Source organism: Andrena cerasifolii, chromosome 1 (assembly GCF_050908995.1).
Source record: "Andrena cerasifolii isolate SP2316 chromosome 1, iyAndCera1_principal, whole genome shotgun sequence".
NCBI classification, from domain to species: domain Eukaryota; kingdom Metazoa; phylum Arthropoda; class Insecta; order Hymenoptera; family Andrenidae; genus Andrena; species Andrena cerasifolii.
This window is the reverse complement of record NC_135118.1, coordinates 28,709,277-28,734,658: the sequence shown is the minus strand read 5'-3', so window position 1 is coordinate 28,734,658 and position 25,382 is coordinate 28,709,277. Positions and strand designations below refer to the sequence as shown.

General features: G+C 44.5%; 1 protein-coding gene and 1 long non-coding RNA gene across 3 annotated transcripts in view; one reads left to right on the top strand and one right to left on the bottom strand.

Annotated features, from left to right (window-relative positions):
• Positions 1 to 25,382, top strand: part of LOC143374420 (farnesol dehydrogenase) — a 100,674-nt gene that overhangs the window by 17,698 nt on the left and 57,594 nt on the right. The gene's annotated exons all lie outside the window — the stretch shown is intronic.
• Positions 1 to 25,382, bottom strand: part of LOC143374505 (uncharacterized) — a 55,740-nt gene that overhangs the window by 178 nt on the left and 30,180 nt on the right. The gene's annotated exons all lie outside the window — the stretch shown is intronic.

The window sequence follows — 25,382 nt, the reverse complement described above, 5'->3', positions numbered from 1 at the left end:
TTTATGTACGTATTTTTTTATATAAGTATTATACTAAAGGTGTAAGCACTGATCCAACCTAAACTCAATTACTCGACGTTCCACCATAGTGGATCATAATCGCATGTAAAAACATGAGCCTTCCCCATCAACATATCCAGCGTGTGATACTATGGTGAATATGACCTCGTGATTACAGCGAACGTTCCAAAGGGTGGCTCTGCCCTTTGTAATTCAGAACCGTTTCGCAGGTGAGCGAATAACAACGAAATAACGCTGTTAACGACATCATCCGACAAGCTCCATCGGGTGCACTTAACAGAGCCGCTCTCTACCCTCGGAATCATTGTTACGGGAAACGTCTGCCGTGTAACGACATCAGTCGTGACTTAAATGACATCATGCAGTGGCATCAGGCCAGGGTGCAGCGTGTGCGAGCACGTACCGCGTTATTGTTGTCATTACGGCCATTATCGTGGATCCACCCTCGCTGCTTCCCCCGTTCTCGCGTAGTCCCTTGCCATCAGACTTCGTTCCGACGACAGCGAACGTGTCGCATCGCGCTATTTATTAGTCGATCGCAGTGCAAACTGCATCCAGACGAGCCCTCGTTGCTGGGATCTGTGAATCGATGCCCCCTCGCTCTTATCTTCCACAGATTCCATTTGATACTGATACTTGCAGGTATTTCACATTTGACCAGTGTGTAGCTTGAGTCCTAGCAAGGAATAGGTAGTTTTTAAGCTATTGCAAGCCAAGGCTGATGGTCTTCACCCCTTGACGACATACTACATATTAGAAAAACGTTAAAAAAATGCAACTGTGTTTTATGTTTCTAGTAATACAGGAAATGTTTATAAACTTTGATGAAACACTGTTTTTCAAAAAGAGCGTTTATTTTTCATTCGATGGAGCTCCGTAATATTACGGAGGTGGGTGTTAAGAGGTTAAGGATTATTGTTGTTGGTTCACAATAGCTCTAGAATAAATACTATGCTATTCCGGATGCTTAAAAGAAGGCATTACCACTTCCTTCAAATTCTCCGTAAACCCTCGCTTTCGAAACTTTCCCTTCAACCGAATTTCCCTAAATATTCCCTCGAGGAGTACAAAGAACCAAAATCAAATGGAACTGCTAAACAGAGTACTGTATTTAATGCACATCTTTTCAAGGTTCGAGTCTCAAAGGGGGCATCGACGGACTTGTCTTCAACTGCCGCAGGCGAAACCTTGCTGAAAACACGCTGGACCATTGTGAGTCCCTCGATTCACGAGTGTCAGTGGCGTTTCGCGTTAATCACCCCTAGGAGACGTTTCCCTTTCACGCGGCACCCTGAAGCGCCATATATGCGTGCACGAAAGAGTGGTCGTCGTTATTTTCGCCGATCTTCTTCGCTGTTTACGGGACTTTGTGATTCGTCGCGTGCAGACCGTGCCTTGAAGGAACAACAAGCCGGGGAGAAAAGATTCGAGCGTCCCCGAGGGTCGAATGGGCCAGACATATTGAAAAGAGACGCTTCTCCCTTCTCGATCTCCGTCGACCTAACGAGAGAACAGATCGAGCCGCCGCGTGGTCTTTTGTGACCGACGTAATTGTGTTCGGAGGGGACACCGACCCCGTCGACTCCGAGAAAATTGCAGTGTAACGACCGTGGTCGCGTACAGGCCTTTACAGATGATTTTTAATGAGCAAAGTCGATAGCGAAAGACCTCTTTAGCGTAGTCCGTTTTAATAACGATTCCTTGGAGCTCTCCTTGCATACCTACACTTGCTAGGATATCTGTTTAGGATGTCACGTGTATTATCGCGCCCCTCTGCTTGCTGTAGCCCTGATGTTTGACGAGCTTGTATTCACTTACTCGTCGCACAACGCATAACGTCCATCGGCGATTTTGCAAATTCAGTATCTAACCATCAGTGTCTTCACTTTCCATGTGAACATCCATATTCATACATGGAGTTGCAGTAATTACAAGTACGAGCTGTCATTCTAAGGGTATAATCAGAACCCAGTTAAGGCTTCCGTGTTCAAAGCTTCAGCTCCCTCAAACTACATCGCAAATCCGTTTACACTTCGCCGAGTATTGCATATTGATACTCACTACTCACCCTCTCCACAACCGTTCCACGAAAGACGCCCTTACTAACTTAACCCTTAAATGCATACGGCACCCATTTGGCAAAAACCCCTTTTTCAAATGAAAAAATTATAGAAAAATTTGATGGATTTTTTAAATTATACTTCTACGGTTTACTGCCACGTAAATTGGTAATTTCAAAGTATTTTATTACTTTTGGAAAAATTATACGTTAAGGGTTAAACATATTTTCGAGCTAGCGTGGTCTATGCCCACTTTCAAGCGCCGCATTGGCACCAAACACTCCGAGATTCCCCTCGTCGATTACCAGTTACGCGGAGCAGGAATCAAATAAACGGAAAGACGCTCGCGCCGCTGTTAAACAGAAAAGTTGCAGCGAAGAGCCCGACGACCGTGACGCAAACGAAGCTCGGCGCGGGTTTGCGCGTCGCGTTGCTTCAGACAAATTTCCGCCCATTCGCAGTCGGGGTATTAACGTCGGGGTTAGGTCTGAGGGTCGTCAGTCGTCGCGACTTGCCACCGCCCCGCTTAGGCTCTCGTGCGCGTACCGGAAGTTTCGGTATACACGGGGAGCCCTCGCGACGACGAGAAGCTCACAGAAGCTATCGCGGTTCGCCTGCTGACTCTGCCGCGCGTCTTATCCGCACGGCAATCCAAACTTTGCTAAGTCAATAGAGGCGGTCCTGGGGCCCGGGATGAGAGGCTTCCTCGTCCTTCTCTTCGATTAGTTTCGCCCTGGAGCCCCGTGCCTCCCGCTCGTCCAACTTTCGAGTCGTCACGGCCGAGTGGTTTGTCTTTCTTCGACTTCCTTCCTCCCCTACTTTCCTCTCCCCCCGTTCCCTCGTTTTGCCGCCATGAGCGAAGTAAACAACCCGCGCACAGGTGACTCGCGGGATAGGTACGTCTCGTTCGTCCTCTGAGCTCGAGCAACGGTGTGCTTCCATTTAGTGTCGAAGACGTGGTAGCAGTGCCGCACTTAAGCAGGATTTAATGTCGGGGGAGCAAAGTTGAAGGGGTAAAAATTCAATTAAATTCATCAGACGATTATACAAATTTATTTAAAGAATAAAATCCAGTCTTCTTTTCTTTTTACAAAGCCTCTTCTTTGGGGGTGCCAGGGCCCCTTGCGCGCCTTTAGGTTCGTCACTGTGCAGGGGTGATTCGTTTCGGAGTAATGGAGTTGATGGTCTTTAACACTTACACAGTTTCGTCGGTATGACTTGCGGAGGTGAGTCGCGCTTATGTTTTTAGATCGTAGAAAGTGTAATTAATCAGACTTTTGTAAATGATAGTTAAGAATTGTTTAACAGAAGGGATTTTGAAGGAATTAACACGTTCATGGATTTTAACATATAAGGTCCTCCGCAGAAGCTAATTGAAGATTTAAATTTCAGCAGTGAATTACAGAAAATTAAGAGTTGTATTAAATTCGTTACACTTCCAACCTGCTTCGTCTTCCTCTGCTTCACAACGCATGACCAGTGACGCGTTAAGACTACAGTCTGCATACAGAATAGAGAAAAATTTAACGATTCATTACGCTAGGCAGTCGTAGCCAGGGTTAATTAAACCAAGGAATAACCCCGTGGAGTTCCGTGGACGAGCTCGTCGGTCTTCGCGAAGAAACAAGGTCTCCTTCGAGATTCAATTAACCAATAAAAGCACGTCCAGTTACGATTAAAACGCGCGGATAAAAATTCCACCGTTCAGTGGCTTAATCAGAAGGACGAAGGGGGGAAGGGGGTCGGGAGGGGTCGGATCGTAATTCCCCGGACAGCAAATATTAACGAAGGTAAATGAATCGAAAGAGAACTGCGGAGGTCTTCGACCCTGCGAAAGAAGGGAATCGCGGGAGTTCGATCAATCGAATTATTCTCGTTGGAAAAAGGCGTAATTATATAAGAGTCGGCGAGTGGTCCGTGGCTAAATCGTCAGAGACAAAGGGACCATCTTGCCGCCGGTTTCTTTTCTCCTCGGTCGATGATTAAAGGCGTGCGCCTGACAGCGGGATGCGCGTGAAATAAGGGAACGATGCTATATCTCGTTTGCTGGCAACGTTGTTACCCCCAACTCGCTTCGTGGAAATAAAAATCTCATTTGCCATAGCAATGAATTTGATACAACAGTCTGCAACTTAAATGCAGCGACGGGCAAACTGCGGATTTTAATTAAGTGCAGGGTTCGAGACAGTTTTCACATTGCTTAACAGGATTCTGTTATTCTTATGTCAGTGGAGTGTACGATAAGAATTGTCCAGCACTTATTTTTCTTCTCATTTACCAGTCCAATGTCCCCATTCGAATATATTCTAGTTCTATTGTAGAACATATCAGAGTTCGTAACTCACACATTCCATTCTTACGTCAGTAGGTGCTTCACCTTTTACTCTTTACTTTCCCTTCTTCGAACCTTCTTAAACGTTTCAACCACGTCATTGTCCACTTTCGGGCGAAGTTTCGGAACTCATTTACTATTCCTTATTCCATTTTCTTACAAGCACTCTTCAATTATAAAAAGAAACTGTAACGTTAAAATATCTTTGTCCCGCAAGTTTCTCACCCAGCCTCCAATAACAATTCAAAGATGTGAAAGACTATGTAAGTTCTAGTTTATCATTCTATGGTTCGCTGCGAAAGGGTGAAGATACAGAGAAAAGGGGAGAGGAGAGAGAAACGTTCGCGTATCGTTCCTTTTTCCATCATTCAAAAGCGCTCACTGTCGCAGGAAACACGTGGCGCGAGATAAATGTCCCCGAGCTGTTTTTCTTCGAGTGTTTCCCGCTCATTAACAACCGTTGCGTGGTGTAACGACGTCGATTCGCGTCCCCTCTTCAAAAGCCCCCGATGCTTATCCTTCCATGGTGGTTACTGTCCTCCCAACAACGAAATTCTTAGGGTTCCACTGGCAGTCGTAAATTCGACGAGCAGGAAAACCCAGCGGCGCATACTTTGCGCCGCCATAATCGAAGAATAATGAGGTAATTAAACATTCGGGGCTGACTTGTTCATCCCGCCATCATTAATCTTGCTTTTTTCACCGCATTGTCTGACGATCGGTGTTCCTCTCACACTCAACACAACTCGATTCGTCTGTCATTCTTTTTTACAGCAACAAAGTGACTACATCGAGAAAGACACTCACAAGGGATGATCCCGAACCCGAAAAATAAAAAAATTATGAAACTTTGTGAATAAGTAGGGGATTTCCTCTTGATTACAACGAAATTTTGGGTTGCTGCCCAAATTCACTCGAAGCGGGTGAAATTAACCCCTAAAAATTCGGCTACTTTCCGAATTTGTCTTATAACTCGCGAACTGTAAGAGATAGAATAAAAGTTTCAAGTGAAAAGTCACTTCTTTTAATTAAATCTATCATTTGGTGAAAAAAAGATTTACAGTTCATGAGTTGTAACACAAAATCGGAAAATAACCGGATTTTCGGGGGTCAATTGCACCCCCTTAGAGTGAATTTGGGCAGCAAACAAAAATTGCGTTATAATCGGGAGGAAATTTCCTACGTATTCACAGAGTTTCAGAATTTTTTGAATTTCCGAGTTCGGGATGTTCCCTTGTCAGTATCCTGCTGCATCAAGTTAGGGCTGAGACTATTCGAATAATTTAATATTCGAAAAAAAGCATGGTTCAAATTTCGGATAAATCGAATTGCTAGTTTCTTAAAAGAAATTCCCAACTTTTGTTATGTTTTTAGCCCCAAATATAGGAATCCCCCTTAAGCGCTATCGATTTATAGTATTTATAATTTTACGCGTCGAATTTTTCCACGAGGACGGTAGAAACACGCCCAGGCACTGAGCACCGAAAATGTTCAGAGCAAACGGATGGCCTTACAGTCAATAATCCACTCGCGCTTACCAATTTCGTAGCCGCCAGTGCTTTTCGTACGGCCTGTTATACAAAGCTGCCTCTCGACGTTTCCGTGCATATCGAGTCGGCCTGTCGGGGGCTGGTTCGCGTTGAAGGAAAATTAAACGGGCCGCTCGTTAGTACGTCAAATCGTTTTTGCACCGCGTCGGTTAGCTGCCCCTAGGCCACCGTCCGCGCTTAATCATGTATAATTAAGCGGCGTTTCACGTTCTTTCACGCAACAGGCTGTCCGTGCGTGTGCAACAACGGTCAATCTCATTACAATGCCAAAAATGGCTCGTATTTGGCAATCAGGCCGCGGAAAGGGTAGCGGGGGTTAGTGGAGGTGGAGCGGCGAATCAGTGGCTCGATTGAAAAGCTCTCGTCGTTTTAACCGTTAATTCGTCCAATTCGACCCTGGTCGGTGGCGATATCTATCATTACGTTACATGGAGAAAAATTACGTTTGATGGCCGGCTGCCGGCCGGATTGACATCATTTGCCCCGATCCCGTTTAGCAGAGGATCACGCGTCCACGAATTCCGATCGAGTTCGAGCACACTCGGCTTCGTTTCGTCAACGAGACCGTTTCGATCACTATGTCCTCTGTTGAAAAAAAAAAAAAACAAACGGGGAAATTGCTTCACCCACCCTCCGATGGCGCTTGCGTAGAAAAGCGTTCTTTTCAAAGTGTTCTTCAGCGGACAAAGTATTTGCGCCGTGTCCACTCGACGATTCCAATGTGAACTGCCAGGGTTGAATGAAAAGTGAAGCCTGTGCTTTTGTAGCTGTAGCTCGTGTAAGGATGTTTCAATAAATCCGTGTTACTTTGTCATAAATGCGGATAGTTTAGTACGGTGAGTTGGGAAACAGTCTCTCTCTGACAAGATGCCTTTTGTAATTTCTGTATAATCGAAACTGTCCACACAGTGACGGATTTAACGGGTGGCCGATGGGTCTCTGCCCAAAAAGGCTATTCTGATTTTATCTGTTTTTGTAGAAAAAAATCACAAAGAATTACCTATTTTTCGGCCCAACAAGGCGGAAACCCCCTTTAAATCCGCCACTGTATACACCTTCCGTCGCATTAATATTCTAATCTGTTACTTCTTATTCAACCCTCCTACATACCACGCGAATACCAGCGATCTAATTACTTCTTGTGCGCTCTTCTTCGGAAGCAGGTTGCTTATCAGTTCCGTGCAGCGCAAAATATGAGTACAGAAAATTAGTTAAGATGCTCCGGCACATCGCCGAGCTAACGAAGTGAAATCAAAGTGGTAGAAGCAGCGAGACCGTGGTTGCTGGTGTTACGTGCCGCGGCCTTTGGTGTTCGAGCGGCACGATTTATACATACAAATTCCGATTAGGGGTATCCCAGAATCATTAGATTATCAGAACTTGTCGTACTGGATATATTTTGTAAGAAGAGCAAGGAAGCTCGCCGCACTCAAAGTAACGCTCCAAAGAAAAGGGTTTTTGTTCTACCAAAAATATTATTAATTAATAGGCAGGAGTATGATCAACGAGGGATTTCCCATAACGCTAGGCGTTGTTGATGGATACCCTGACCAAAAAGAAAAATTTTGCGTTCTGAACGTAACACTGGAGCGAAGCTCGGTAGGAAGGAAACGAAGGAAGAATCTAGTACCCAAGACTCCTTCACCGGAACCACCACCTCGTCTTCCTCACAGCTTTCCCATATTCGGGAAGCAGCCAATAAGAAAAGTTCTAAAGTCCCGCGTTGGGGGAACAAAAGCTATGCATAGATTTACATCCCGCCTGCTCCTGTTCGATTCGCGTCACGCCATGGAGCTTTATGGTCGTTCTGGTATTCTCGGGGGCTCGACCGTGCCGATTTGCCGATAATGTGTGCGAGGGAATCGTCTGTTCTTCGGGGAGGAACGAATTATTACTAGTACTCCCCAACGATCCTGGACAAGCGACTGTTTCTCAAAGTTAAAAGTGATTTGATCGTTGTCTTCGCTCGTCGAGTGCTCGTACTGTCTCTTCGAGTTCACTTTCTTCGCTTTCCCTCTTTGAAATCACGAAGGTGTATGGCTAACTTATAATTCAAAGCTAAAAGGAACATTTAGAAAATGAAGGGACCGTACTTACTGTCTCCCTCATCTTTACACAGAATGGGCCCCTGTTTTCGTCGCACTGAAATGAGTTCTCCCTTCTTGGGAGCCCAAGAAAACAATTCTCTGCAAAACTTGTGCGACTGCGAGGGGGTGGTTACACGGTTAAAACGTTTCTCTTGTAAGTAGGGGCGTAGTTCTCGACCTTAGAGCATAAAAAATTATTCCAGCAAAGAGTTGCGCGACCGCGGCGAGTGCGTTACACCGTTGAACCGCTTTCCTTCCCTAATGAAGACGTAGAAGGCGCTCCAAAGTCGCCTCCAACCCCTATTTCGTTTCAATGAAACTTGTTCAACGTGGACTAGCGTAAACGATGGAGTCTTTTCGTGAACTATGTACTCTCCCACATTTCTCGGAGTAGCAAACAGCACGGTGGGTGAACAAAATTTATATCCAAACACGAAAGGAGTCAACTGCTCCAGCATCTTATCCAGAAGTATATAAATGGTGCACAGAACCCATACTTGACATCAGAAACAAGTTAAATCAATTTCATTTAGGGTTTATACAAAAATCGACTTTTGAAAAATCGTAAAAAAGGGTAACGGTGCCACTAGTTGACCATGTATCAGTAGTTGACAACTTTTCAGAAAAACGTGAAAAATAAGGTTTTTAGAAGTGGCGAACTGTGGGTATTAGTAGCCGCGGCGCGCTGTTGAAAGGAGATGGTTGCACTTCTAAAAACCTTATTTTTCACGCTTCTCTGAAAAGTTGTCAACTAGGTGCTGATACATGGTCAACTACTGGTACCTTTACATTTATTTTAAAAATTTTCAATATTTTTAATATTTACGGGATTACAAAAGTATAACAAAATAAAATACACTCCATCTATACAGAACCAAATAAATACAGAAACTGAAATAACTGAAATCCGTACAACATATAAATTATAAATCTTTATTTAATTTAGTCTTTTTCTCAGGAAATATAAACTCTGGAAGATTAATTTTACAATAAACTTTTACTAAAATATGCTTGTGCATTTCAAGTCAATATGTCAACGTTTTAAATTAAACAATTCATTCACTTTTATACATTAATCCCAGTATCTAAAACCGGTGTTTTAAATTTAAAAGCAGGTTTTCGAAACACCGAGACCCGCTTTTTAAAACACCCACACTTACACTTTGTCACATGGTAACATGACAACGTTCAGATTCGCTGTGACACCTTAGGCGCCTCATCCATCGTCAAACTCTTCTGGAATTACAGTGACCAAGTTGTCCCTGCAGAAGCATCCTGATAGTTTCGCAAAACAGCCGCAAAACAGGGCCCACGTCCGAAAGTAACAATTCAGAATGAACAGGGAGCTCTCGGCGAACACAGACGCTCAATCATCGCCGTTCCCCGGAATAAAATTCATTCGCAGCCGCAGCGGGCGACTCTAAACCATCTGTTTCAGTCTGACGGACAATGCGGCAGGAGGGGAATGTTTGGAATTCGAATTTTCTCGCAAATGCCGGCTCCGCAGGGCGCGGAGCGCGTATAATACAGCGGAGTCTGTGTTTTTTCACGCCGGCTGACGATTCTGCAAAGGTTCGCGATGTCACGGTCCCGCGATATTTCCCCGTAAACCGAGCAATTCCAATCGCCCGCCCCCCTCAGCGTTTTCGGCCACCCATGTCGTCGGCCTCTTCGCGTCTCTGTTATTCTTTTTTCCGTCGATTTTCACGCGACAGTGAATGTATTTTCCGACTCTTGGCGAGCCGCGGCACGCGTCTATCGCTGCGAGTTGCAGCGCTCCGTTGAAACGAGAGGCGGCTCGCGCGTTTTTCCGTGGTGTTTGTAAGTACTGCCTGTTGTGTTTTTTCGGTAGCATCCTGTGAGTCGGGGTGACGAATATTTTGAGCTCATCGTGGAGCTGAATCGATGCACGCTGCATTGATGCCTCGCGATGAATTAGGGTTGGGAAATTGACGGGTTATGGATGATGTCGTTTGAAAATTGGCACGTGTTAGTTCGTAATAAAAAATACGTTAGTATATCTCCAATGCATGACGTGATTAAGTATGTTAGAGACAATAGGATTCAAGGGAAGCCGAGGGCAAATAGCTCGATGCTATGCAGGGGTTGGGTTGAGCGAGGATCCTTACAGGGAATACGTGATTGCATGGCCTGTGCGTTTGATGACGAGAATATATATAGTGACTTGAAGTCATGTATACAGGCGTTCCCGAGTATTGGGATACCTACTCTGGGTGGAATAGTAATTATTGTGAGAAACGTTGCAAATATATCGAAGAACTCTGAGAAATTTTACTGTATTTGGTATTTTAAAATAAGCAACCGTAACCAAAACAGATAATAGATGGAAATTCCGGTTCTTCATAACAGTTATTCAGAATAAAGGTTCTTCATAACCGTTTGGAGAACCGAAATCGATATTATAGGAACAGTTTTCAAGCCGTGCTTTCTCAGAAGGTTGAACTTGACAACGCTTGCTTCCTAAAAACAGAGGAGGATTCAGGAACCTTTCTTGGAGGGGGCGAAATATGTAAAAGCACATAAGTACATTTTTGAACCCTCTTTTACAAGATTTAAAATTTGTTTGTAATATATTTTAATATCTCTATCTGATACTATAGCCTAAATAATTAAATTCGAATTAATTATTTATAAAGAATAATACACAATGTCATAATATTTTTCTACTTTATTACTCTTGGGAGGGACAATCGCCCCTATCGCCTAAATCTACGTCGCCAGTTAAAACTGCATGCGAAAACATGAAAACAGTTGAATTGTAACCCAAAAGCACACCTTCGAGCCTGCTAAGCGAAATGATCCAACGTGGACATCCAACAAAGAATCCTTCAAAGAACAATATCCCCACTACCTTCTTAAGTCCATTTCTAAATACGAACCCAGCAATGAACGAGCCCAATTTCCCTCGCGTTTCTGGCGCCAATTGCAGGGCCATTGGCGACGCATCGGTCAGAGGCGAAGACGAGGCGCGTCGCTGGAGGACAGAAAGGGAAGTTCGTTGCTTTGACGGCGAAGCATCGGGTGTTTGCCAGTCGCTGAAAGCGAAGCGCCATCAGGGAAGGCTTTCCCCTGGGTATTTTTCTCTCGGCGCTGAAGCCGTTTGCAAAACACGCTTCGCCGGGGGAGGCGGAGGCCGGGAAGAAGGGGGAGTAGACCGCGAGTAGAACGAAGGGCTGGGAGGGGAGGCCGCGGAGGACAGCGGATAGAGAAAGCCGGGGGAATAATTTATTCGAGAGCGAGAGTTTGCGTTCGACTTGGTCGCGAGGCGTTGTCGTAGTCGATCTTAAATGAAAATGATTTCCCAGGGGAAGAAAAAGCGAGTGGAAGGGCCGCGAACGAAGATGGGGCGAGGCATCTTGGGCTAACTCCCACGGCCCTGAAAAGACAGCAGCGGCCGCTCCTCCCCGGCTCGTCCGTCCGTACTCGAGAGTACGAGAGGAATATAAATTCCTACGAATTAATGTTATTCTCCTTGCGGTTCCGCCGGCCCTTCCGCGGCGAAGGGATTACCGTACTTCCAGCTCCTTTCGATGCCTTCTCCTCGATCGAACGACTGGCCGTGTTTACGTCTGCGCATAAATTTCCGCGGGGGCTGGTTAACCGGCGATTCAGGAACGATTCGCAGCAACAACGGGGGTGGAAATTTGAATGTCGGTACAACGTGGGGGGAGGGTAAAACGGCGAACGGTGGATGCAAATGACGTTGGGAGTGGAGGGTGTACACTGTGTATAAGGAGGTCTGAAAGTAAACGATTGCACCATATTGCTATACGTCTCGTTTTGCCGGCACTGATACCGTAAATCGTTTATGTACGGTAGCGAACTCGTTTTGCCCGGCTTTAGATTTTTTCGCTGGTAATATTGCCTCTTTCAGAGAGTCTGCACTCAAACTTCTGTAACCTTTGTAAGTACAGGTACGCGTCCGTTTTTCGTTTGTCGCAGACGTTCTCGACATTCTTTTTGCCACTAAGGTGAATGTCCCCATTTCTGCTCATTTCGTATCTTTCTTAAATAGTTTTTGAATTGCTTGATTTTTTATTAAAGAATTCATCAATTACTCTGCAAATTTTCATCACAAACAAATTTTTTACACCGTCTTTATGACGGGTAACCTATTAAATGAGCAGAAATTGGGACTTTCGCCTGATTGCGTATACTGTTTTTGTACACTAATGGGACTTTCCCCGTTTATATATTTATATATATATATAATGAGGTTATCCTTCTTTTTTAATTTATCTTGGGGAAATAATAACGAAACTGAGTTTCACTGTAAACACAAGAAATTTATTATTTATAATTATTTACAAAGTTTAACTTAACCTACTGTACACGCTTACCTGTAAACACAAGAAACGACATTAAAAGCTATTATTCCACAAAGATTTATGTAGGAGAGTGACAATTTATACAAACAATCCTAATCAATTAGGTTTTAAACTACACGTGGCTTTTCTCTCTCATCAGCTCTGTTCGTCCGCCCTCTTGTTCCATAGACATGCGCAATACGTCTCTAATTCGGAATGAGTTTAAAAAGGAATACGTTAGTTTTACAGAACTTCTATCGTATTTCTTTGCATATATAAATAAATAAATAAATATCCCAGGAGTTTACTAATTGTTGCTTTAGAGTTTGTATTTGTACTTACTGCCCAAGTGTCTTCACTGTGATTAACTATTATACAATAGAAAGTGGAAAATTCATTGTTCTTAAAGTAAACCATCTAAGGAAGTACACATACTGTGTTAACCTGGATCCTATAAATTATTTCCCAACGCAATCAGAAACGCAGCACTCTTCCCCCATGCAAACAGAATATCTCATAACAATTCTAATTTACAAAATTCCTCCGGCGTCCGCGAGACTCCACGTTCCAAACTGTCCGAAAGAAGGAAGCCGCCAGTTTTAATTCGGAAATTAGAGTGAGCGACAAGTGGGGTTGCCAACTCTGGCGCTATCAGAATACGTCGGCAGGGGTGGGCGAGCGGTCGCGGTCCGAGGGTGCAAACTTTCCCCGGCCGCGACGAGTTTCGCAGCAGCCCTCGAGATAGGAGAACGGTCCTCCAGCGACGCGGCGGCGCGAAAATTCAGGCTGATTCGTCTCTGCCAGGCCCTTCTCCGTGCCTGGCAGAGCAAGAGGGTGAACGCCGACGAGGAGGTGGCGAGACGGCACAAGGACGAACGGCGTTCAACTCGAGGTGGTGGGACGGGGATGTGCCGCCTCTCGGGGCCTATTTGTAAATCAGTTCCCGGTTGCTGGATCCTGATAAACGTCCTCGTTACGCGAAAACGTGCCGGCGACGCGATTATTTAACATCGCGACGCCTGCAAGCAGGCGGAGCGGGCGAGCAGGCGAGCAAGCAACCGCCCCCTCTGAAACATTTGTCTCCCGGTGGCCCTTCGCGCCCCCGTCCGTAACGCCCGTGCGCCCAGGATGCGCCGCGGGATCCGCCGTGTCGTTTGCACTGTGCACGTCGTATCTAAATTGCAAATATCCGTGCCGCGAGATCTCGATCGAACCGCGGGGACGAGACGGCCGCCTGGACCGAGCGGAACGATTACGTGGCGCGGGCTCGCTTTAACGAGGGTGAGGGGGATGAAAAAGGGAGACGGCTACAGGCTAGCGTTACGTCGAGTTGCGCAACGGATGTTATTGGGGTCGTCGCGGCGCAATCACAGGTGAACGAGGGATCAAAGACAACTGTCGTTTCGCAAACGAATCTGCGAGGGATGAAACACTGCAGAGATATATTTAGAAGTAATCAGAGTCTTCAGCAGATCTCTAGTACGAGGGTGTGCTGTAATGAGGTGTTCGAGTTATTATTGTACAGAGTGGGGCACGCGTACTAGGGCGCAGCTTCTCCCCTTGGACCAACTAACAAGAAGTGCAGCTGACGGGGTGTCTAAAGTGACGCGCGTGTCACCCAGCCTTTGATATTCAATCGTAACGTCAGCATTGGTAAATTCAAGTCTAGTATTTCGATTTAATTAATCTCCTACACTTTATAATTTTTTAACAGTCGTTGGACCTCGGTCTGAGCCGTTCCACGCTGTAGAAATGCTAGTTTCTCTTGCTTTAGGTATGAAGCGTGGAGTCGATGAAATCGCTAGAAAAAGACCAGTTGCGTCTTTGCGCTTAAAGCTCCCGTTTGTCGGTAGAACATAAAATAACCGGCGAGATTTCACGGGTAACGCTCGCGTAATCCGTTTCGATCGTCGCGCGCTTCTTTAATGGGAAAACTTTGCTCCCACCCGGCCGCGTACCTGCAGATAACGCGTTCATAATTGAAATCTCGGCCAGCCGCGGGTTTCTCCGCGGGTGCCTTTTAATTTTTAACCGTTCGTACCGGTTTCACATTGCTTTAAGCGTCGCGTTCCCAGACGTTCTCCCTGGGAAATTACGCGACAACTGCGCTCAGATACATGCTCGCTAAGTCGTTAAGAGAACTTTTTCCAGTTCTTGGGCTACGAGCGCTCGTAAGAAAACGACCGCGCAACCGAGGGGGGATGGGGAGGGGAGGAAGAAGGGTTGAGATCCCAGAGGGTGGCTGGAAGAAGGAGCTGGTCCACCAGCCTCATCGCCACGTGTCTCGCGAGCGAGGATAACTTTCAGGATTTCGGCTGTACCCATATTTACCCGTCAACCGGAGATGCCGCTAAAAGTGCACCGTTCCGAAGGGAGCCGGCTAGATCGATCGAAGGGAGGGGACGGAACACCAACATTATCGTCATCGCGAGCCTCGTAATGGAGTGCTGTTGACGCGACGTTGACGACGACAGTGAAGGATCGAGGAGAAATTTTCCTCCGTCCAAGCTCGAACGACATTTCTGTCGATCAAGCAATTAGGCGCCGCAACTTCTCTCTGGCCCTGTCTTTTTCTTCCTCGCGAGAGGGGCCATCATCGATGAAAACGCCTTTCGATTGATCGACGGAACTTTCGTCGCTGCTCGACCTGGGTGGACGATGAAATTCGTTGTTGGTACGGTGACCGATCCGGGGAAATGTTGAACGCTTGAGAATGTGAACGCTTTTGCTGTAGAGGTATGGCTAAATGTTAGATTTCGTGGGAGATACTGTGTTTCGGGAATGTAAGCTGCTGGCTGAAGTGGGAACGAAAACTACATTCATATAGTTTATAAAAAAAAAAATGAAATTTTATTTCGGAATTGCTGTTTCATAGTTACACATTCGACTAGCTCGCGTGAGGGGTCTAGAAGATTAATTTATATATTAAAATTTATGGATGCTTTTCTATTTATTTTTTGTATAGGCTCTGAAGACAGCGTACTAAAGGTAGGTAATAAAATTTCTCTATGAAAACTGTAAAATATTTCTGAAAAAAATTCTTAAAAATGGCTTACTTTTCCGGCCGTCACAGTGGTGTTCGATTTTAAAAATCGATTTTTTATTATTATTTATTCTGAAAGTGCCACGCTTTGCGAACATTTACAACAATGTTTCGTGAAGAAATTCGAATAATTACGGAAATTATAACGCTGAACGTAATTGAGTGCACCGTCGAGTAACGGCCTCGCAGAGCGGTATTGGCGTAGGGAACTACACTTTGAAGCCGTTTATCTCGAAATTACATTTTCAAACACGGTGTACATCATAACTCTTGAACGAATGAATATTTTCACTTAAAATTTTAACTGAAGCTGTAGAATTCCAATCTCTATCGTGTGGAATTTCCACACCAACATTGGATGTTTGCAAAACATTTTATAACTGATGAAAGACGATTTTTTCCCATAAAAATGTGGGAAAAAATTGATTCGTGTGTAACTTTTACAATTTTTGTTTAAATTCGCCCAGAAAAATTTTACACGGTAACTATTAGTGTAGAAATTACTCTCCCCAAAGCATTTTGCTTTTAGATGATTTGTTCACTTGGGACTATGTACACCGATTATAGCTGCTCGCTACGCGGGATCTTCTTTAGCTTCAAATAACTTGAATAATTTTCAACAATCTGACAATTTTTTTATTTTACGTTACTTGTAATAGCGTACATAAAAAACTGTGAAAAATGCCTGTATGGTGATTACTTGGTATCTAAGCAATCCAACCGGCAAGAAACCGTCGATTTCAGTCGTTCAATAATCCTATAGCCCCTTGAGGGGACTAGGCAATCAAATCGCTCGAAGATCAAGTATTTTTTGCGAATTAATTACAAGGAGATGAGAGCAATCACACACTTTTCTGTTTATACAATGTGTACTACTATGACGTAGAGTAAAACTTTTTTTTACAATTTGTAGTATTGATAAACATTACCCAAAAGTACTAGTCACAATTTGTATTTATCTCCTTGTAATTAATTCGCAAAAAAATACTTGATCATCGAGCGATTTGACTGCCCAAGTAGTCCCCTTAATGGTAGTGTGCGAGAAGTACGAAGGATCCTAATGGACATAGATTCGCTAAGTACTAGTTTCTGAAGTATTCAGTTTTGTGGCATTGCGAATTGGCTGGTATTTTGCTATACCGTATGCAAATCCTAAAATTCCTACGTTGAATGAGCATAAGGTGAGTAAAGAATTAGTCATCGTCATAATTTATTCAGTCAACACTATGCGACACCTCACTCGTGGCCTTCGAAGAAGCTGTTTTAAGATATTTCATCTCACACAAATTCCATATAGATATTGATTATTTGGCTGTTTTTTGTACCCTCTCCACCAGAATCGTTATTTCAATTTTAGTTTTCTTCGCTATACTATCTGTATTTTTATACAACTCTATCAATTTTTTATTGACTCATATTTCGTATTATTCTGCAGCGGAGTTTCGATACGGGCGAAATATTATTGGAAAAAGATTCCTTACAAAATATTTGTTTTGTTTCCGTCACTCTCTTCCGTCATTGTTAAAAAAACTTCAAAAAAGTAAAAAAATTACGCCAAGTAGGTACATGAAAAAGTCGAGGACTTAAAAGAGTATTATAAAATAAATCACAAAAAAATAGAAGATAATAATAATTACAATATAAAAAAGAGATGTGAAATCAAAATGAGCTGCAAGTACATAAAGGTGCTTTGTAATAATCACGGACATTTTAATAATGTGAAGATAAAATGTAACATCCAGACATTTGCCTAGATGTCCGCGGCCTGGAAGTCAAATACTTGGCGACATATACAGGGCGTGCATAAACATGTACTTGGCGTCGAGACGCTACCGCGTCTCTAGATTGCCTAATAAATATTCCAATCTATCAAAATCATACTCGCTCTTTCCATATACTCTCACACATACACTTCATTTTCCCCTCATATATCGTGCTTTAAAGGATCCCACTCGACCAAGTGACCACAGAAAACACTACCAGCCGCGGATGCGACCCGTGGCTTCCCATAATTTTTCATTACCTTCATAGCGGTTTAGTCCGCGGCACGGCGCAAACGATGATCCCATCCCCGATTGAATATTGCTCCTGCAACGAGCATGCGGCTGACAGGAGGATGACAAGGACGTTGAAGGATCGAGAATGGGCGTGACGTACTTTTTCTCCGTAGAAGGGGAGGACATTAGTGACGTTGGCATTGTGACGGGTAAGGTCACTCGATTCCGGTCAAGAGTCCGTGTCCCGAAAGGGTTCTCGAGAAAAATCCTCGATCCCGATCTCCGACGACTATCGGATGATAAACGAGAGAAGTTCCCACCCACCTCTTTTTCATCGCCCCATACCGGCCGATTCGACGTGTTACAGTCAGATTCCACTGATTAATGTCCGTCTAAGGTGAGCGCCGAGCCGCTCTCAAAACCTTGCATCACGTTCCGCCGCGGAGCGAAAATTTCTAAGCAGCTCTTTGATTAATATCTCTTCGACAGGACGAGCTTCTCTGCCTCGGGGCCTTCTTCCTCGCGGATCCGGGCAACGAAATTTCTGTAGTAATTTATAGATAGGCTTCTAGCGACGTGCCAAAAGGTGAAGCGACCCTTAACACGTCCCGTGGCACGTGGACCACCGGTGGCTCACGATTTTTATTTGTAGGTGAAATTTTTATTCAAAGGAAACAGGTGTTTTTCAATTACGTCGAAATCAAAATAGAATGAAAATTGGCTGAAATTGTGGAGAATATTACGCAGCTACTATTTTTCTATAATTGAATATCGCAATTTGCGTTTCTCATCACTTTTTAATTTTTTTTATAGTCTTTCAAAAATCTGAATTTCCACCGTGGCACTGTGGTTGATTTATCGACAAGTATCGAGCAGTAACAAAGTGCTCTCTTTGAGAAAGGTAGTCCCTGCTTGATTTTATTTCTCATGGTTGCTTTGGTACGAGACACAAACAGGAATATTTACTACAGAAGGAAAAGTCTCGGGGAAATAAGAAATGTATAGACAGACGAGGAGCAAGTAGACTGTTACTTCCTGTATTTGCTTCTTTCAACAGGACGATCTCGAAGTTAGCCCTGTCTTCATCTTAACGTAATCGTCGGTGCATGCTTCCAAGTTATCGATCTCTCGAGTAGGTAATATTAAGGCGCAAGAGTCGAACAAACTTTCCAACTGCATTACAGATTGCTGTCCATCTATTTGCACAGCGAACTCTTTCCCACTATACCATCTACCTACTCGTTCTAATTCTCGAATCGAATGGAATTGGATTCTCTATAACAAATTTTGATCAATACTCAGAGTGACCAACCAAAAAACTAAATACAAAATCTTTACACCAATATCGTTATTCGCAACAATCAGCAAAGGACCGTGAAACAACCTCAGCCAAGAAGCGCGAAGAGCAGCAAGGCTAACGCGATAACGAAAATTATTCCCGCCATATCCGAGCGTCGTCTCGACGTCTTCCGACTGGCGTTCCCGATTCGCGGTACCAAACATCCGCGAACATCTACAGAGAGCCTCAACTTCTGCAGACGTGTAAGCACACATCCCTCCTACATCCAGTGGAACGCAAAAGTTCCCGTAATCCCGTTTGTTTTTCGCGAGTGTACACACGCGAGTGTGCAAGGCCGGTCCGCGAGCGGCAAAGAGTAACAAGCCTCGTCAAGGCCCGAATCGATTTGCTCGCGCGTGCAACTGCCTCTGCATCCTTCTGCACAGCAGTTTGCGCTTTTATTTGCCGACTTAGACCGCCGTGAGCGCGTGCACGCGAGTCTCTCGATCCAGCTGCGATGTCTGCGCGCGAGCCGCGCTCGCCTATGCGGAAAAACGTGTGGGTTTCGCGTGAGCGGATGGAAAAGGGACCCCCGAGCGAGAGGTGGGCGGCAGACGGGAGTGGAAGACGCGGTGGGGTGCTGTGGGAGGCGACGGAGGAGGGAGGGTGGAAATCTTTGGGAAGAAATCGAAATTGCAGGTTTTCGTCGAAACGCTGGACCGGTGGGACGTGACCGAATTGCCAGAATAAGGGACGTCGCGTGTTCCAGCGCCAAGATAAATAGGATATTCCGGGATAAATGCTTACCTACGTGCTTTCAAATGGTATCGAGTGTTCCCTCCCGCCTGCCAGGTGACCCTTGCACCTCCCCCCCCCCCTCTCCCCGTCCCGCCGCCCCTGGAATTTACCTACAAAGGGCGAGGACACACCTTCTCCGCGTAGCCGTGGCCCCTACCGCACGAGCGCATTACTCAGCCGACATACCGCGAATTAAATGAACCGAATAATTGCTGCCACCGTGGCTGCCCTCCACGGAGACCGTGAATCTCTTTTGCCTTTCGTCGTCGCCCTTTGTGCCCTTCGGGGAGCGATTATGCCGAGCTTGAATGCTGGAAACGCTACAGTCCACTTCTCGGAGCAAGATCGGGCCATCAATGGGCTCTGGGAATTTACGATTCCAACTTTACCCTTTCGTTTTGTACGATCTTTGGGAGACAAAGGAGGACTGAGGTTTCTATAGACTGTTTTTTAATGGTAGCTGGTGTTTGGAGGTTCGTGTTGTTCTGGCGCTGGATCGTTAGGTGGACGCAGTCACTTCGGGTTCTCAGGTATAGGGACATTTAGTGTCGCTTTGAGCTCTGCTGAGTCTCACAAGGGGACCTTCAGGTTTGGCAATTTCAGGAAATGTTGATACTTTGTGTACGCGAAGGTCTTCACATCCCATTAATTTCCCAAAGCAGTAAGGTGCGCTTTTCAGCCAAATTTGAGAAGATCGACTTTGAAAAGCTCCGAGGTCAGGCCGTAGCGCTCGCGACTACTTAGTAAGCTTAGTAAGCTTTTTTATTTATTTTTATTCCTTTGAACACCTACCTAATTCGTGCGAATTAACGAATATTTAAATATCTTTCAATTAAAAAGTCACATCCTATTTTAAATTATGACTAGCTTGAAAAATCTTCTTCTCTCGAATTTGGCTGAAAAGCGCGCCTTACTAGTAATTTGGGAAATTAATGTTCAGGTAAAGACCTTCACGCATACCAAGTATCAACATATTTTGAAATTGTCAAACCTAAAGGACCCTTGTGAATTAGGTGCAGCTTAAAATAATAATGAAACTTTCGATACATTATATTAATCTATCAAAGCTACAAAACTGTTCTTTTATTAAAAATGTCGGTTGCAGATGTCGCTGTTGAAGAAAGTAGCTACAGCTTAAAAAAAAATGGCGAGCATGATTGAAAAAAAATGGCAATTTTAATAAATGAAATTGTTTTGAAACTTTGAAAGATAAATGTGAAGTGCTGAAAATTTCGTAATGTCTTATTTTGTAGTTCCTTTGTAATAAATTCGCAAAAATCAGCTTCTTTTCAGCGTTCTATATATAATTCCCCCCTTACCAGTACCCAGGCTTTCTGCTATATTAGTACTAAGGCCTTCAAGGTTTCAATAGGTGTTCTTGATGTTCAAGATTTTTTTTAATCACCCGCATTGTTCATCCAAAATGAACCGTGCAAAGTCGCCTTTACGAAAATGTAGACTACGTTCTGTCGCTGTGCGTATCCTCGTGTGCTGCTTGGCCATTACTACTGTCTTGTCTCCTCCATTCTGGCGTACTATGCTATAACCTTAAGTTTCACATACTACCAAAACGACTCATTTGAAACTTCTTCGAGTTCTGTCGCATTTCCATTCGATGTACGATTATTCTCAATGTACCTCGAAGCGTCTGGAATCCCCTCACCAGTTGAACGTCACCATTTACAACGTACGTACATATGGTCCCGTTCTAAACGGGTCCTAACACCCGTGGCAGCGACAAGAAGCCAGCATTCCGCGTAATTAAATCGACTGCAGCGAGTGCGACACTGTCCCATCGCGTCCCAACTACCCCCCTGGAGCGTTGATTAATCGGTGCGAGAGCTCCCGTGCCGCGTACGTTACACAAAAACGTTGCGTAACGAGTAAATCCGTCAGCGGATCAACGCAGAGGATCGGTGGCGAACCGGGGCTGAAACAACACGCGCGACGAGCTTTTTCTATTCTCAATAACATAACCATTTCGAGGACAGGGAATTTCACCCCCGCCGAAAGCTCGTCCTCCCCCTCCCTCTCGATCCGAGCCATCCATTCTTGATGCAGCCAATTATCACGCTCAAATAGTCCCCAGACCACATTATTGTTACCTTTCCGCTTCGAATGCAAATTTATCCGGAAAAGCGGGACGCGAAAATTTGCAAGCAGCGCTGTGTCGAGTGGCCCCGGATATCGAGCGCTTCATGGACGCGTTCGACCCCGGCTTCCAAAACCGTCAACGATTCTCCCGCGAGATGCAATATTAAATCTCACGTTCTGATGCGTCCTTTTTTTCTACTGCGATCGTCACCCCTTTGTTACACTCTGCCCATTTAGAAGTGGAATTACACGGTCATTTACGAGACAGTTTCAGGATCGTATGAAGTGAAAGAGGAATTGATTTAAAGTGGCACGTATGTGTTATCTTTCAGTACTTCTCGAACTAATTTTATTGAGATATTCCTTTCCTGTTATGAAAACAGAATTGAACAGTCCTTGTAGAAAACACTATAAGCGCCAAAATTGGATAGAAAAATTTATCGGAAAATGTTCTACGTGCCAATGATAATAGTACAGTATATAATTTGATTTTTTGGCACCTCCACTGTTTTCTACAAGAGATGGGCGAACAATTTTTATTTAAAATAATTTTTTTCGTACACAAATTTTTATTTCAAATAATTTTTTTCGTACACAAATTTTTATTTCAAATAACTTTTTTCGTACACAAATTTTTATTTCAAATAATTTTTTTCATACACAAATTTTTATTTAAAATAATTTATTTCGTACACAAATTTTTATTTCAAATAATTTTTTTCGTACACAAATGTTTATTTCAAATAATTTTTTCGTGCACAAATGTTTATTTCAAATAATTTGTTTCGTACACAAATTTTTATTTCAAATAATTTTTTTCGTACACAAATTTTTATTTCAAATAATTTTTTTGTCCATCTCTGTTTTCTACAAGGACTCTACAATTCAGCCTCTACAGCTAGCGCGATATTAAGCCTCTGCTTTATGCAACTGTACTTACTATTAACTATCAAATCATCCTAGAACGACCTCTTAAATATTAAATATTAAGCTTCGCCTTTTTAAAATCACCCCCTTACGCCCACAATGGGAGTATACGCGAGGGGCGAGAAGGGTAACGTCCAATGAACAGCAGCGTGCCTCGTTATCCGACGGTGTTAATGGGTTTATAATATCGAGACGCTGCAGGCGTCGACAATGAAGATCAGCGCGTTGGATGCATTGAGCAGGAGGTGGTGCAAAATCGTGGGAAGAGATGGGGAAGCCAACAAAAGCTAGAGGAATGGACGTGGCTCCTTTAATCTGGAGTACGAATAGGCGTCGTGATGCTCGACGCTGGTTCCTTACCTCTACACCCATGCCGGTTATCGGTTTTCGATCTAAGACGCGAGCAGCGCAACGAGTGATAACGCCGCGGATAATATCGTAAACGATAATTTAACTTCGTTCAGGCTCGTTCACTCGTGCCTCCTCGCGATTATCGTCCCGCTATTCCCGCGGAAACTCACGCGCGGGATCGTCATCGAAGCTGATACGAGAGGAACACATTTCTAAGTGCAAATAGTGGTGCAGAATTTTTGAACGACATCGATAAATGAGGTATTGGAAGCTTCCACCCCACAGCTGAACGCCACGTGACAGCAGAGCACAAGATGCCACTGTTATCTCTTGATAGATATTAACCACTGTCTTCTACCATAATTGATCGTTAACTGGTGACCTATAATTTGAAGTGGACTTGGAATCACCACTGACTAACTGGTTACTGGAGTATCTACATGTCCACCTGTCTGAGCACGGATTATCCCATAAGATTCTGTCGATGAGAAGCAATGTTCCCAAACAGATGGAAATCTGGACCCACGACATCGACAGAGATTCCGTCTATAGTCCATCCTTCAAGCTACCTTCCACGATTATTTTAACCAACTACTTAGCTAACTTGATCACAGACACCAGCTTCATACAAATACCCTCAGATCCCCGATGAATCTATCCCTCGTGCAGTGAGGAACGTTTGAATATCCTTGCACGAGGCTGCAGTTTACATTGAGAAGCTTCGAGTAGTCGCATGGACAAAGATACCAGTAAAGGCTGCCAGCCGGAAATGCAGATGAATTTGGCCGACAATCAACGATACTGTCGATCAATCATCGCCCACCCCCCACCCCATCCAGAGGGGGGGGGGAGGGATAGCGGTTGATAGTCATTAATTAAAAGCGGAATTCGCGCGAATGAACCGGCAATGAACACTTGACCGGTCGGCTGGGCTCGTGGAACATCATCCCGATCGGTTTGAAGTGGCCCATCCACCCCTGTTCAGGCTATGCGAACAGGGGCGCTCGAGGGTGAGACTGGGAAGTCCGCGTTGGCTAGGGAGCGAGCCCTGAACGCACGGCCAGCCCAGCCTCCCCCTTTCGGTCCAGACCGATCCGAAAACCGGCCTGGTAGCCCTGCAATTTCGATTCGGCTCCGCGGCCCTGTAATTTGATCAATTAACGCCGTACGACCCTGGCTGCCGTACAGGATGCTCACTGTAGCCAGGAGAGGGTGGCTAGCTGGCTTTGGCGATGAGGGGTCGCCCGGAAATGCGAGTTCTCCGTATTCACGCCGCCCTGCCGGCCCGCGATTACGATCATCGATCCTGATCCACCAGTGTACCGCCAGTGGCAACGTGATTTTTAACCGCTCACCTGTCGTTAGCTTGCCTTATAATTTCTGCGGGGCCTAGCACACAGCGAGGTCTATTCGTTGAGTAAACTGTTTAGTCGAGTCCAGCAGCGTCCACGGTTCGACGGTTTTGCAGAGACGATGAAGTGCGCAAAATATTTGGCTACTGTATTTGTTGCAGAAGTTAAAATTATGCAAGGTTACATGGTGTATTCTCGGTTTATCTACAAGCTTGATTTACTAAAACACGATGCCTCGCCCGAAAACAAAGCTTCGTTCGACAATTCCCATCTATTTTCGCACGAGGAATCTCCGGGCACATGGTTGCCACGGCTACATTCCGTATAATGCAATTATAATAGATATATAATGCGCGAAAATTTCCCGTCAAAGGGACACGCCACTGCCCAATTAGCTTTGTTAATTAACCCGACGCATTCGCGAGAGAGCTGAAAATATTATCCCGGCATTCCATCGAGCTTGAAGAGGAATTTTTCAAAAAGTCCATTATTACGCGTACATAGGCGGAAACATTAGATTAACGATAGGAATCTCATGCATCTATACCATTATATAAAAATCTTCGCGCCATGTGTGTTTGAAAGCGCGCAACTCAAGATCTACTAAACAGATTCCGATGAACCATGTACCAGAAAAATCTTTGTTTTAATATGCCTGCTGTAGAATAGTTGCAAAATCCGCGTGCAGAGAACGCTACACTTTCTTTTAAAATTGAATGTTAAATTAAATGAGAACGGAAAGTCACATTTATACCGTATCGAAGCACGAGTATTTTGCTATTGAAAATATAAAAGAGAATTGCAATAATACTTTTCCATTCTTCTTGCCAAAAGCCTGTCAAGAGTCAATGTGTAATAAAACACAATTTCCGCTCGCTAATTTATGCTCGAGTGGCGAGTATCGATGAGAATTACCTTGGCGAACGGTCATCATGCCCGAAGGAACGCGACGGCCACGTTAAACACAAATCTAGGAGTTAATAATCGATCCGCGGCGCGGTCGACGTTGACCCGCCAGAATCCAAGGGGTAATTCACGAGATTTGTAATGTTCGGCTTTTCAAGCATTGTACACAGGCCGCGCATTACCTCGTCCCGTCGTTAGCAGGACGTACATGACGTCATTAGAACGAAGTGCTGCTTAACGGGTAGTTAACACATAAT